Raw genomic sequence first — 15,509 nt, forward strand, 5'->3', positions numbered from 1 at the left:
AAAGCATAATCATAGATCAATCTTTACGATGTTGATATGTCGATTTGTCGGATTTCAGCAGTGGGACTTGCCTCGTCCCACTTGGCGTCGTCAGAGTGAAAATGATACCTATCAGTTTGTGGAACGGTGTGCCGAGATATAGGTGTTTAATGGATGAAGTCTTAAATTGCTTTTGATTACCAATATTCCGACCTGAAAACAACGGAGTATCCCCAATTCCAGAACTCAGCATCGACATCCACCGTCCATCCAGCAGCATTTAGTTCGATGAGACCGATTGTTTATGGCACTGTCTCCGTACATCCACCACTGATGGCTTCTGATACTTACTTGGAGCCTGCTGCTGCTGCTGCTGCTGGTTAACTGCACTATTCTGTCAACGACATGTGTGGTGGAGCGCACAGTGGGAAAGCGAAGTTGTTTTACTGCTCCTTATCGTACCATAAGCTGTGTAATAAATGCAAATATCATCCTCAGAATAAACATGAAATATGTCCGTGTGTGTCTGTGTGCACTCGGCTGCTACCGACAAACGAACGTACGAAGGAAAGCAAGTAAGCGACCGGAAAGCAGCAACGGAATTCTCCAGCGCCACCCTGCCGAAACTGCCGTCAAGGTACGTCCACAAGCACTACCAGTAGTGCAAACATTCAAGTCAAGGCAGCGCAGGCAGGCAAATATGAAACTTTATCTATTGCATACATTTGGGTGTTGTTTTCCTCGAGAGTGCGACTGCCGATAGTATCATTCGCACCAGAAAGCATCACAAAGGACCGGGCTGGGAGACGCTGGTGCCATGACACTTTCTTCCTCCGTCCTGTTTCCGTGTCCTGGTACGATTATTTCGCCTTCTATCGATAGTCATCAACTTGTAACGAGACTTTTAGGAATTGCTGACGATGGCACTGCTGGGCCTGTCGTCAACAGAGTGAGCGTTCAGGGCTTGGCTGGAGATGATAGTCGACACTAAGCCATGTAACAACTCTAGAACGCTTTTTGGCACTGGCAGATAGTAACAATTAGGACGAATGGCCAACCGGGGAGTGAAACCGTTCGACTCCCACCTCATCGTATCCCCTCAAGATGTGATTTGCCGGAGAATAACGAGAGCATTAGTAGGATTTATCGATACAATACCGAAAACAATAATAATCGTTGTAAACATGCCGCCCCTGTGACCGAATGTGATTGTCGAGCTGGGACCACAGTCGGCGACCAATGGCTCATCCAGATCTCTGGATCCGTTGTCACTGTCCGTGAGCTAATGGATGATAGAAATGGACGCAGCAGCTTGATTTGTCTTATCGGTTTGTGCACTGAACCAATTTGACATATTCCTGTTATGTGGAAGTCTAATAAATTTGCGCTATAAGATAATCCATTGAAAATGATATGATTGAAAATGTGGCAGGTAAATTCTGTATGAATATCCGATATATTTACAATGCTCATAATTTGGTAACATTTATATGATCGTCATATGATAAATGAAAATCGGTCAAATTATAATAATTAACTGAAATGGATTTGAAACCCATAAGCATAAGCTTTACTTTTCACCACAATATAATATATGTGTCATAAATCAATCGAAGTAAAGTTTATGTGAAAATCACATGAAACTTACTGCTTCTTTTGACACATATATTTAATCGATTTCTAAAAATAAATCGAAAAATAAACATCAGGCAGTGGGAGCTTTAACAGTTGTGTCTTTTTTTTTATTGCAGCTGATTTGGGATTCGATCCAGAACTGTTGAGGTGTGATGCTTTCGGTGTCTGTGCTCGATTCCATTGGGCCACGGCTGACTTTAAGATTGAGCTCGTTCAATTAGCATGAAGTAAGAACAGCTCTCCCAACATGGAATGTAGTGCAACGTTATGCTCGTTTTGCTAGAGTGAAGCAAAATAACACTGACAAATTTATGCTCCGTTTCGGTGGTGTCGTGTATTCAAATCTTTCTTAATGCTCCTGTGTGCAATAAAACAACGACTACATTATATGAGTTTATGGAACTCGTTCATGACACTCGAGTGTGAAGATTTACAATTAGAATCTTAGCTAATTAAATATTGCAGTAGAATCATTTTTTTTCAATCTCAATACATTCTTTTCCGGAACCCCTTATCTTATGAAACAATAACAAACAAAGATTATTCAATACAGTCTCATTGTTGTTAGTAATATTTAGTTCAACTAATCATTTTAATGAGTGTACGATAACATCGTTGAAAATTGTTTCAATAATTTATAAAGAACAATCGTGTAAGATGTATTTTAATGGGAGCGATATTCATCCCAGAAAACCATGCCAAAACAAATGTTTGCTGTTGGATTTATTAAAAGGCAAATCTACATGACTATCTAATGATTGGGATAGATCTGTTTACAATCTTTATACCTCAAAAATCAAAGGAAGCTATTCCAATGAGATATATATGTTTTCCTGTACTGCAAAGTTAAATGACAATCCAATAGTTTCTACATGTCTGTTTACACGCGACATATCAACAAACGTCAAAAATCGTTAAAAGCAACTCCAATAAAATATACATGCCTATCTTATAAGATATATCTTTTAGTGAGCAATATTCTTCATGAAAACAGGTATATTTTACTGAGTTTTCTCATAGTGCAAATTTATATGATTTTCCATTAGTTTCTAGATATCTGTTCCCACCCATGACATATCAACAGTTTTTCACCATGAAATATATCAGACAATATTCATATACTTTTTACCTATCGCTAACCACGTTCGAATCAAAGTATTATCAAGTACTAAGTATGTGAAATTATGATAGAAATCATTCCATATCGCAGTCATAGTTTTTAAGTGATAATCCAATGGAATCTATCAATCATCACATAGAATGAATAAATCTGCTGACATTGCTATGTTATCAGATGGATCCAATAAACGGTACATGTCGATTTGTTTCAGTGTGGGATTCGGTCGGACGGTTTTGCTTGGGATTGACCATAATCCCTGGGTTTGCTTTGATAAAGACGCCTACCGACGTCGTTGGTTGGGTCAATTAGCGAGCAGATAAGCTGTTTTTGACTTTAGTGGTGAGATTGAGGCAGGTCGGGAGAGATAATTTTAGAATCTGTCGAGAAGTCAGGATGCTGATATTAGCTGCTGATTGGTAATGAGGCAAACTTTATGTGAGCCAACCTATCTCTGATTACGCTCATTTAACCTTAGTTTATTGATATTACAGTGTATGCTTGAAATGCTTCATATTTGATACTGTCACTTTTTAGCTCAATCTTTCAACCTAACAACAGCTCAATCACATAAGATAAAATTCTACAAAATATAACAGCATGTTATTTTCACCTTGAGGGCACTTCTTGAAACTTGTTGTTTTCCAAAATATTCTTCATGAATTTGTCTATTGAACGTGAGTAATAAATTTCATGGCACATGTTTAGTTTCACGTTGAGCGAGTTTCAAAGTCAGAAATTTTATTTTCGAGGTGTACTTTGTATAACAGCGCGATCACACACATCAACAATTCCATCTTATCCGTCCGATGGTATTAAATAACCGTGTGGAACCGAAATCCGTACACCTGGCTAAATATGATTAGATTTATGTAGCGGAATTGGCTCTAGTTGTAGAAGATAGAGTTAGTGTTGAATAAATAATGAGTAGAATCAAGTGAGCGTGAAGCGTGATAGTTCGTATGTAAACAGAATCTCATTGGTTAGAGAATTTTGATAGGTTAGCTGGTATAAATATGAAGCACCTAAGCTCGTTGAAGTCAAGTTTTGCACTCTGCCCCACATCCGCACTTCTATCATCGAGGCCATTAGTGTGGAGGTGGAATCACCAACTGGAAACGTCCGGTTCATCGCTGTTTACTGCCCACGCCAGTGTACCGCAAGCAACGGATTAGGAATCCAATTCAAGAAGGACCTGACCGCCATCACCCGTACTAGCTCCCGATTCATCGTTGGGGGCGACCTGAACGCCCGCCATGAAGCTTGGCGGAACTACCAGAGGAACCGAAACGGATGTCTATTGTGCGACCACGCACAACATGGACTGTACACAGTGCAATTTCCGGACGAACCAACTTTCATCTCTCCAGCGGGAAATCCCTCCACGCTAGACTTTTTCCTGTCAAACATCGGACTATCCAAGCCGGAGGCGCACAACGATCTCAGCTCCGACCACCAACCGGTGGTGACTGAAGTCGGTGTCAACGTGGTTCCTGCTAGAGGCTGCCTGCGTAAAGACTACCACCATGTCAACTGGGTGCAGTACGGTCGAATGGTGGACAGCAACATCGATGAAAATCCACTGCTCGACACCGTAGATGACATCGTTGGAAGGACTCCAACAGGCCATATCCGAGGCTGACGAGACATGCGTTCGACAAGTTCCTGTGAGGGGTAAGTTTGTTGCTATTGATTCCCACACCCAATTATTGATTCGATTGAGAAATGTGCGTAGACGCCAGTTTCAGAGGACTGGAGACCTGGGCAAAAAACGTGAAATGGCCGATCTGAACAGGCAGATTGCTTCCAGAATGGACTCACTCCGAAATGAAAGTTTCGGGCGTGTTGTCCAGAATCTGGACGACCGCTCCAGACCATTCTGGAAGGTAGCCAAGGTCCTGAAAAATCATCCTAAACCCGTTCCACCTCTCAAAGTCGAAAATGATGACGATCGGCTTTTAATTACCCCACAGGAGAAAGCAAATGCGATCGGCGAGCATGTCGCTTCATCGCATTTGCTTGGCTCGGCTATCCAAAGTCCGCTCGATGATCAGGTTGCGCAATGCGTTCAAAACCTAGATGCCTCCCCTTGTGTCGTGCCTCCGGCGGATATGATTACAGTACAACAAATTTGCTCAGCGCTGAAATGCACCAAGAACATGAAGGCTCCCGGGTTTGACGGTATATTCAACTTGATCTTGAAGAGACTCAGCATGAAAGTGCAGTCTCTTCTAACCGCTATCTTCAACAGATGCTTGGAACTGCACTACTTTCCAAGCATCTGGAAAGTAGCAAAAATTATACCAATCCGCAAGCCCGGTAAGGATCCATAATTGCCTTCAAGCTACAGACCAATCAGCCTCCTTTCAGCGCTGAGCAAATTGTTCGAGAAACTCATTCTCAATCGTTTGCTCAAGTTTGTCGAGGAAAATAACATTCTCCTTCCGGAACAGTTTGGATTCAGAAAGGGGCACTCCACCAATCATCAGCTAGTACGGGTGTTGAATAACATCCGAAGTAACAAAGCTGTATCCAAGTCCACAGCCATGGCCTTGTTAGACGTTGAAAAGGCGTTTGACAATGTTTGGCATGATGGACTTGTGTACAAGCTTTGTAACTTCAACTTTCCTTTACATCTTATTAAAATCACCCGTAACTACCTTCAGCAAAGGTCGTTTAAGGTATCGTTGAATGGTTGTCTCTCAGACACGTTTTCGATCCCAGCAGGAGTCCCGCAAGGTAGTCTGCTGGGCCCCTTGCTTTACAGCATTTACACTTCCGACATTCCTCCCCTCGGTGACGGTTGCGTGTTTTTCCTGTTCGCAGATGATACCGCAATAGCCGTCAAAGGAAGGATGCCTCGCGAAATAACGAACAAACTTCAACGATGCCTTAACGCCTTTGCTGATTATGCCACCACGTGGAAAATCAAAATCAATGCCACCAAAACACAAGCGATCATGTTCCTCCATCGGCAATCGCCCAAACTGAAACCGGCTCCATCTTGTACTGTAATCATGGATGGCACAAGGGTTGAGTGGTCCGCCGAAGTAACCTATCTCGGGATGTTGTTCGATGAAAAGCTCCTCTTCCGTTCGCATATAGAGAAAACAGTAGTCAAGTGTTCTGCCATGGTTAGGTGTCTGTTTCCGCTGATTTGCCGCAGATCCCGCCTCTCAAGGGTGAACAAACTGGCCGTCTACAAACAAATCATAGCACCTGCGATCCTCTACGCAGCTCCGGTGTGGGAATCATGTGCACAGACTCACAGGAACAAAATCCAGGTCGCTCAGAATAGAGTGCTGAGGATGGTACTTGATCGTCCTTTTGACACTAGAATAACAAATTTACACGAAGAGGCAGGCATTGCCAAAATAGATTCCAGAATTAACGAAATTAAGACTAAATTTGCACAAAAATGTAATTTATCAGAACATGCTTTGATAAGCAATTTGTATATAGTAGATTAGGTGTATATAGTAGTTGTAGGTTAGTTGTAGTTGTAAATAGTAGTTATAAGTAGTCTCCTTTTTCAAATTTTCAAACAAACCAATACCACCAAGGTGGTCATTCTCTAAAACAGGCCTGATAGGACTAGGAACTGTTATTAATAATAATTGAAATTTCACAGGAACTAAAGTTGAAAAGACGCATCTGTGTCACTTGATAAGTTATACATGTAAATCACACAAATTCAAGAAATATAGATCATTTAAGTCAAGTCAAGTCTCGTTGAAGTCATTCTTGTAACGAATTTTGGAGGTGACGGACCACCAGCAGCAGCAGAAACAGCAGCAGCAGCAGCAGCAGCAATAGAAGCAGCCGCACCCGTGGGAGCTGCATCGCTAATTCGTGTTGCCGTGGCCGAGGCTGGAAACCTCGGTCCAGTCACGACAATGGCGCAGTTGGTACGATAGTGTAAGTATAGTGGAATGACTAAAGAACTGAAGAATTATTTTGAAAAAATTGCCATGACCTGATGGATGGTAGATAGAATGACCATGACCTGATGGATGGTAGATAGAATGACCATGACCTGATGGATGGTAGATTGAATTACCATGACCTGATGTATGGTAGAAATAATTACCATGACCTGATGGATGGTAGATAGAATTACCATGACCTGATGGATGGTAGATAGAATTACTATGACCTGGTAATTCTGGAACGGATGGTAGATAAGAATTTCTATTACCTGATGGTTGGACTGAAGAAATTTAGAAATAGTTGGAATTGCCATAACTTGATGGATGGACTGAGGAAATTTTTAAATAGTTGGAATTGCCATGACCTCATGGATGAAATATCTCTGAGATGGTAGATGAAAGTCCCCCGAAAGGGTAGATAAAATTCCACCAAATGGGTGGATATAATGCCCCCCTTCCTCAATTAAGGAGAGTAGAAGAGGGGAAGAATGTAGAAGATAGAGTTAGTGTTGAATAAATAATGAGTAGAATCAAGTGAGCGTGAAGCGTGATAGTTCGTATGTAAACAGAATCTCATTGGTTAGAGAATTTTGATAGGTTAGCTGGTATAAATATGAAGCACCTAAGCTCGTTGAAGTCATGCCCCCGGCAATGTACCGTTAGCAATGGTACAGCACAGCAGTTCAAGAACGACCTTGCCATCATAACCCGCACCAATGCCCGCTTCGTAATCGGAGGGGACCTGAACGCCCGGCACGAGGCCTGGCGGAACTACCAGCAGAACCAAAACGGCCGCCTGCTATTCGACCATTCCCAGCATGGTCTCTATTCCGTCTGGTTTCCGGACGAACCAACCTTCACATCACCGGCGGGCAACCCATCGACGCTGGACCTGGTCTTGGCAAACACCAGATTAGCCAAGCCGGTTGCCGTCAACGACCTGAGTTCGGACCACCAACCGGTGCTGACCGAGCTGGGCTACAACGTGGCCCCTGCACCGTGCCAGCGGAAGGACTACCATCGAGTCAACTGGGTCCAGTTTCGACGCGTGGTCGACCGCCACATCGACGACAACCCACCACTCGACACAGTGGAGGACATCGACCGGGCTCTGGAGGGTCTCCATCAAGCCATATCCGTGGCTGACGAAGAGTGCGTTCGACGAGTTCCTGTGAGGGGTAAGTTTCAAGCAATTGATTCCCACACCAAACTCTTGATTCGGCTCAGAAATGTTCGTAGACGCCAGTTTCAGCGGACTGGGGATCTGCAGCGTAAATACGAAATGGTCGATCTGAATCGGCAGATCGCTTCCAGAATGGTCTCAATCCGGAACGAGAGTTTCGGGCGGCTCGTTCAGAACCTGGACGACCGTTCCAGACCATTCTGGAAGGTTGCCAAGGTGCTGAAGTCTCACCCCAAGCCCATTCCACCACTTAGAGTCAATGACGAACGGCTTATCACCAACGAAGAGAAGGCCAATGCAATTGGGGAGCACATTGCCCAATCGCATTTGCTTGGCTCTACAATCCCAAGTCCACTCGAGAACCAGGTTGTGCAGTGCGTCCAGACGTTAGATACCTCCCCTTGCGCCGTCCCTCCAGAAGAACGGATTACAGAGGAACAAATTTGCTCAGCGCTGAAATACAGTAAAAACATGAAGGCTCCCGGGTTTGACGGAATATTCAACCTAGCGTTGAAAAATCTCAGCCCGAGGGTCCACTCGCTGCTGGCTGCCATCCTCAACAGATGCTTGGAGCTGCACTACTTTCCAAGCATCTGGAAGGTGGCAAAAATCATCCCGATCCGCAAACCTGGGAAAGACCCTTCACTACCGTCAAGCTACAGACCGATTAGCCTGCTCTCAGCGCTGAGCAAGCTGTTCGAAAAATTGATCCTCAGCCGACTAAACAAGTTTGTGGAGGAACATGACATTCTTCTTCCGGAACAGTTCGGGTTCCGCAAGGGGCATTCCACCAATCATCAGCTAGTGCGGGTGATGAATAACATCCGAAGTAACAAAGCTGTATCCAAGTCCACAGCCATGGCCTTGTTAGACGTCGAAAAGGCGTTTGACAATGTCTGGCACGACGGACTTATATACAAGCTTTGTAACTCCAACTTTCCACCATACCTTGTGAAAATCACCCGTAACTATCTCCAGCAAAGGTCGTTCAGGGTGTCGTTGAATAGTTCCCTTTCGGGACAATTTCCGATCCCAGCAGGTGTTCCGCAAGGGAGTCTGCTGGGACCACTGCTTTACAGCATCTACACGTCGGACATCCCTCCTCTAGGAGACGGTTGCGTGTTCTTTCTGTTCGCAGATGACACCGCGATAGCCGTCAAGGGTAGGATGCCTCGTGAAATTACGAACAAGCTGCAACGATGCCTTGACACCTTTACTGATTATGCCACCTCGTGGAAAATCAAAATCAACGCCTCGAAAACCCAAGCGATCATGTTCCTTCACAGACAATCACCAAAACTTAAACCGTCTCCCTCCTGTACCGTAATAATGGATGGTACAAGGGTCGAGTGGTCCACTGATGTTACTTATCTCGGGATGTTGTTCGATGAGAAGCTCCTGTTCCGCTCGCACATAGAGAAAACCCTAGTTAAGTGCTCCGCCTTGGTTAGGTGTTTGTATCCGCTCATTTGCCGCAGATCCCGCCTCTCAAGGCAAAACAAACTGGCTGTTTACAAACAGATCATAGCCCCCGCGATCTTATATGCCGCCCCGGTGTGGGAATCGTGCGCTCAGACCCACAGGAACAAAATCCAGGTTGCACAGAATAGAGTGTTGAGGATGATCCTAGATCGTCCATTCGACACAAGAATAGCAGACCTCCATCAAGAGGCAGAAATTCCCAAAGTAGATTCCAAAATTGATGATATGACAACTAAATTTATTCAAAAATGCAATCTTTCTGAACATGCTTTAATAAGCAATTTGTACATAGTAGGTTAAGTGTATATAGTAGAGTAGGTTAGTTTTAAGCTGTAAATAGTAGTATTAAGTAGTTTCTCTTCAAATTCTAAAAACAAAACAAACCAATCCCACCAAGGTGGTCGACCGTGTACTAAGTCTAGGACTAATCCTGTAAAACAAATTTTAAATTTTGCCCATACCTAAAGATGAAGAAAGCAATTAAATCACTTAGTAAAAATTTATATGGTAATCGTCCAAGTTAAACTAAAATAAAGATCATTTAAACAACTCGTTGAAGTCATTCTTGTAACGAATTTTGGAGGTGACGGACCACCAGCAGCAGAAACAGCAGCAACAGAAACCTCAGCAGCAGAAACAGCAGCAGCAGCAGCAATAGAAGCAGCAGCAGCAATAGAAGCAGCAGCAGCAATAGAAGCAGCCGCACCCGTGGGAGCTGCATCGCTAATTCGTGTTGCCGTAGCCGAGGCTGGAAACCTCGGTCCGGTCACGACACTAGTGTTGTTACATTTATCGAGATTCTACCGACAAAATTCCACCAACAATTATCCATGTTACCTTATAAATCAGCTGTAAAATAAAAACCCTTTACCAATGCAACATATATAATCGTTCCTCTCACACGATATCCCTATAAGCATGCATAGAATTCACTCTCGCACAGTCGCACCAACTACAGATTTAGATTTTTTGCCGAGATGGGCACCACCGGGCAGCTCGGCAATCTGTTTTGCTGGATCTCGTAAAATATTTGCCGAGATTCAGTTAACAAACGGGAATTTTGCCGAGATCAATCACGGAAAGTGAACAATGGGACGGCAATTGTGTTCGACGGTAGCCAGCATCCGCATGTGTTCAGTGCCTTGAAGTGGAGAAATTATCAAAAGTACCCGCAATATTGCTAAAGTGAGTCAGCAGCACAAAAATCTTGCCCGTTGATCATCACACGCATGACATATTACTAACCGGAGGTAAAACGCTGTGATTGTCGCTACATACTGAATATTAATCTATTACTTTTCCCAAAAGGGATGTGCCATCTCTCTAGAATGTCACGTGCTTAAAGCATAAGGAGGCATCTGTACAATTGACCCAAACAGGTTATGAGCATTCTCTTATAAAATGGGCAACATTTTGATGGACCTGATATAGTTTGTCGCAGATATAGAGCTGCACCACGAAACATCTGAGAGGATACAATTGGACTCCTTCGGTGGTACTACAGAAAGACGATAAATCGACCTAAGCCATCCAAAAGGTAGCCTGAAATGCACATTGAGACCTGGATTGATTGTAGACTCTAACCTTACAGTACTGATCGTCTACCTGAGCCATCGACAGAACGACGACTCACGATCTTCCAGTTCACAACGTGGAGGTACAAAGGCCTTCGAAAGGTAAAAATCATGCCACTACATATATGGAACGATAGGTCAACGTTGAGTCACCTGGACAGAGGGCCTTCAATTCCAGTTCTAGTTCCTTGGCAGTCCAGTACGGACCGTGTCACTTGGAAGACTAGTCGTGAAACTCCCAGCATCTACGCATCCCGGACGGTGGCCTGGAGTGAGCCAATCTTTTGTCGGTAACTTCTCCTCCAGGCTGCCTAGTGCAGCGGTGCAACGTACAGTGCAAGTGCAGGATCTGTGTAGACGACGCGGCAGTAGCAATAAGCAGCAGTAGATGCGACGTGCTAACAATTTATTTATTCGTCGTCAATCAAATGTAGACCAGTTTAATTTACAAAAACACTTAACATCTATTTTAATTTTCAATCTCTGACTTACCTCGAAAAGAAACGTTTTTAAGAGCATTTTTGTTCATTGTCAAATCAATTGTTTCATAATGTTTATTAAATAGACATCATTCTATTTAAAGGCGCGTTCCTGGCATAGTTTGTTCTTTGGTTGTGAATATAAAACATATTTATGTTTCTTTCGGAACGAGTGGTAGCATAAAAATTTAGATTTTCTAAAATATCTGTGGCATTCACTCTTTGTGCTACAACATCGTTTATAAAAGCTATCAAATGATGTTTGAAATGTTTGTGCAAACTGCCTTCGCTTTTCAAGGGCACCCAAATTGATCAACATACATCGAGACTCATAAGAGTAAACTCATCCAGCCTAACTTTCTTAGAGCAAATAATGGAAGCTGTTTTTGAACTGATTCAATGCGGTTTATATGAGTATCTTTATATGGAACCCAAACTATACTACAGTACTCAAGGAGGGACCTAACATATGCAACATATAATGTTTTGATTGTGTATGGATCATTGAAATGAAAGCTAAACCTTTTAATAAACCCTAGCATGTTGCTTGCCTTGTAGATAATGTTATTATAATGTTCAACAAAGCTTAATTTTGAATCTAGTATAACACCTAAATCTCTAACTTAATTGTACCTTTCAAATCTGTTTTGTCCTATTGTTACATGTTCTTGTCTAATAATTTTCTTTCTTGTAAATGAAATGGAATTACATTTCTTCACATTAAGCTTTAATAAACTTTTTGAGTACCAAGTGTAAAAGTTATCAATTTCTTGTTGAAATACTACAAGATCAGACGTTTGACGAATTTTCAGGAAAAGTTTCATGTCGTCTGCATCAGTGCTGAGATTTGTCATTGTCATTGACAGACTTTCGCACGATATTGACAAAATTGTTCGTCACATAGTCACTGACAGACTTGATCCTCAAAAAAACCTTCGTCAAAATCTCATTCATTTTTCGTCAATGACAAAGATTCACCTGGTAACAAAAAGTGCAATTTAGTACATTCTGTGTCACATTATTGTTATCCAAGTAGCTCAGGACGTAGATACTTGTTCACTAAAATGGATCCATGTAATTTTTTTGCTCAAGTCATTTAATTTTGTTACAAATATAGCTAATACACAAATCTGCACATGTTCGTCACTGACACCATTGTCATTGACAATTGACATGGTTTGCCTTGACTATGACTGTTAGCTAAAATGAGTGACCAAAGCAGAATTGTCAATATCACCGTGTACTGTCGAGATTTTGCAGCACTGGTCTGCATATATTGATACATTCAGAATATTCAATATGTGCTCTACATCATTAACAAATAGAATAAACAGTAATGGTCCAAGATGGGAACCTTGTGGCACACCAGATGTTACATTGACTACTGACGACAAATCTCCTTCAAATCTAACTCTTTGTGTCCTACCGGTCAAGTATGACTGAATCCACTTTAATAAATGTTGACTAAAACCTAACTTAGATAATTTGAATAGCAAAAGAGGGATATTAACTCTATCAAATGCTTTACTGAAGTCAGTATATAGTGCCTCAACATAATGTCCCTTATCCATTGCGTTAATAGAAAATGTTGCAAAATTCAACAGATTAGTAGTCGTTGAACGTCCTTTAACAAAACCATGCTGTTTGCCTGTAATTAAATGTTTAACTTGTGCAAAAACACTTTGATTTATTATAGATTCAAAGAGTTTAGGAATGCAGGACAATATAGCAACTCCACGGTAATTTTTTGCGTCTGATTTTTTTCCACTTTTGAAAATTGGAATCAAATATGATTCCTTCCAAATCCGGATTCGAGAGAAGAGTTGAACAGCCAGAACAATGGCTTTACTATCTCCTGCGATACTGATTTCAAGAATACTGGTGGCAATCCACCTGGGCCTGCACCCTTTGATGCATCCAATGTATTTAGAGAATGTAAGATTTCGTTGAGGGTAACATTATTAACTACAATATCTCTCATTGGCTCAGGAAGGTATGAGAAATACTGGTAATCCCGGTCTTGGTCATCATGACTTGTGTAAATATCCTGAAAAAACTCAGCAAATAAGTTACTGATCTCGCTAGTCGTTTTTCCTGTTTTGCTGTCTAGGTACATTTTCGAAGGATAATTATTTGACTTCTGTTTGTCTCTAACAAAGTTAAAACCTGATTTTGGGTCTGATTTAATGTTGTCTTCAACCTGAGTGTTATACCGTTCGTATGCGTTTTTTATTTCACAGTTCAAATGATCTCATATGTTCAAATAAATTGCGAGGTTACTATTATTTTGTTGTTTTTTATAGGCTTTATGAGCCTTTTGTTTTCTATTTTTGAGATTATTTATTTGCCTAATGTACCATGCTGGAGTTTAAGATTTCTTTGATTTTTTCCTCAGTTTTTTCGGTACTGTCGTCTCTAATATATCGTATACAATTTCATAGAACATATCTACAGCCTGCTCTGGGCTTGAATTTCTAATCAAACTTTGCCAGTCAATAGAATTTAAATTGTTTTTGATAAGCTCATAGTTTGCATATCTAAAGTCAAAATAGGTTTCCAATAAATCGCCATCCAACATTGTGGTGCTATCGTGTATAAATACGGAGAATTCGATTGCAGTATGAAATATTTCATTTTTCCATAGAGGTGTACGAGCCTCAATCACGCAGTCATCGGTCATATTCGTAAATAATAAATCTAAATAACAATTGTTATGATTTCTGACATGATTGACTTGATAAAGTCCAATATCTGCGCTTTTGTCAAATAAAGAATGCAGCGTTTCATTGTCTCCAACAATCGGTATCAAAACAGATTCCTTTTTGTCGTCAACAATAAAATTTGCTGCTCGTTGATTAAAGTCACCGTAAATAGGAACATTTGCTTCAGGCTCACATTTTGAAATAATAGTATCAGCAATACTAAAAAACAATTAATATGATCCTTTATTGCCACTTTCAGGAGGAAAATACACTGTCGCAAAGATGTGAATTTGATTTCCAATAAAACATTTGACCCAAACATGATCAAACTCCTTACACTTGTTTGATTCAATCTTTTCCGATTCATAGTCGGTACACACTGTGATTAATACACCTCCACCAGACTTTTTGTTGGATAACGTTTTGTTACGATCATCCCTAAATACATTAAAACGATCTCCGAAAACTTCTCTACTATTTAAGCTGGCATCCCAACTTGTTTCGGTGCCTAAAATGATAGGATAACTAGAAGCGGCTACCTGTTTATAAATTTCATTGACCTTTATCGCGCTCGCAACGGAAGTGTCACTGCATGACGCACACTACTACATCGGCACAGTGAGAGGCGCGACAAGAGTCAGCGCAGCCTGCAACGGTCACCGACCGAGCTACAAAACAGAGACTCGAAGTTGCTTGCAAAACACCATCGGAGATCGACAACATTGCATGCAGCCAGGCTTTCCAAAAGTACAGCCTTCTCGCTACAGTTCGGTTAAACCCGAATAAACTACCACTGTGTCGAGATGTTTTTAAGACAGGTGGGCAGGAACTCACGGTCTCCCAGTGTTGGTGAGTTCTTTGCCGTTAATGTTCACGAAAAGTTCACTATTTTGCCATACAGAAATTCAAAACAAAAATTTTTATCTGCGGATTTGGACAGTTTTTGAACTGTTTCATACGACCGGAAGGTGTATGCTGGTTACAAATGCCGTGCCAAGCTGATTTCCTACTCAATTAATCAATCTTTGATGTGAATTTCGCTAATAAACACGAGGAGCATTTCTTATAGCAAAACTTGCCATAACAAAATGGGCGATTCATTTTAGTAAACAAACTAACACTTCTTCCGACTGTGGCACCTCTCTTACTCGCCTGGCCACTGTGTGTACTCTACAGCCACACACTATCGTTCGAACGAAGCGTCGTTCGAAATGTATTGACAACAGCGCACTATAAGCCATTTTACGAGACGTTTTGATGACAGTTCCTGGCGGGCCGCTCGTGGCATTGTTATTGTTTACGTCTGATATTTTTGTTTTGATTCTCTACACGGCCAACAAAAGTAGCTCACGAGTGTATGGGCTTGCCACGGATTTACCCAAAAGTAAGCAAGCTAAACACACTCCGTGAGTCACTTTTGATGGCCGTG

Source organism: Ochlerotatus camptorhynchus, unplaced genomic scaffold (assembly GCF_037179485.1).
Source record: "Ochlerotatus camptorhynchus isolate MF236.1 unplaced genomic scaffold, CSIRO-AGI_Acam_v1.1 ptg000574l, whole genome shotgun sequence".
Taxonomy (NCBI): domain Eukaryota; kingdom Metazoa; phylum Arthropoda; class Insecta; order Diptera; family Culicidae; genus Ochlerotatus; species Ochlerotatus camptorhynchus.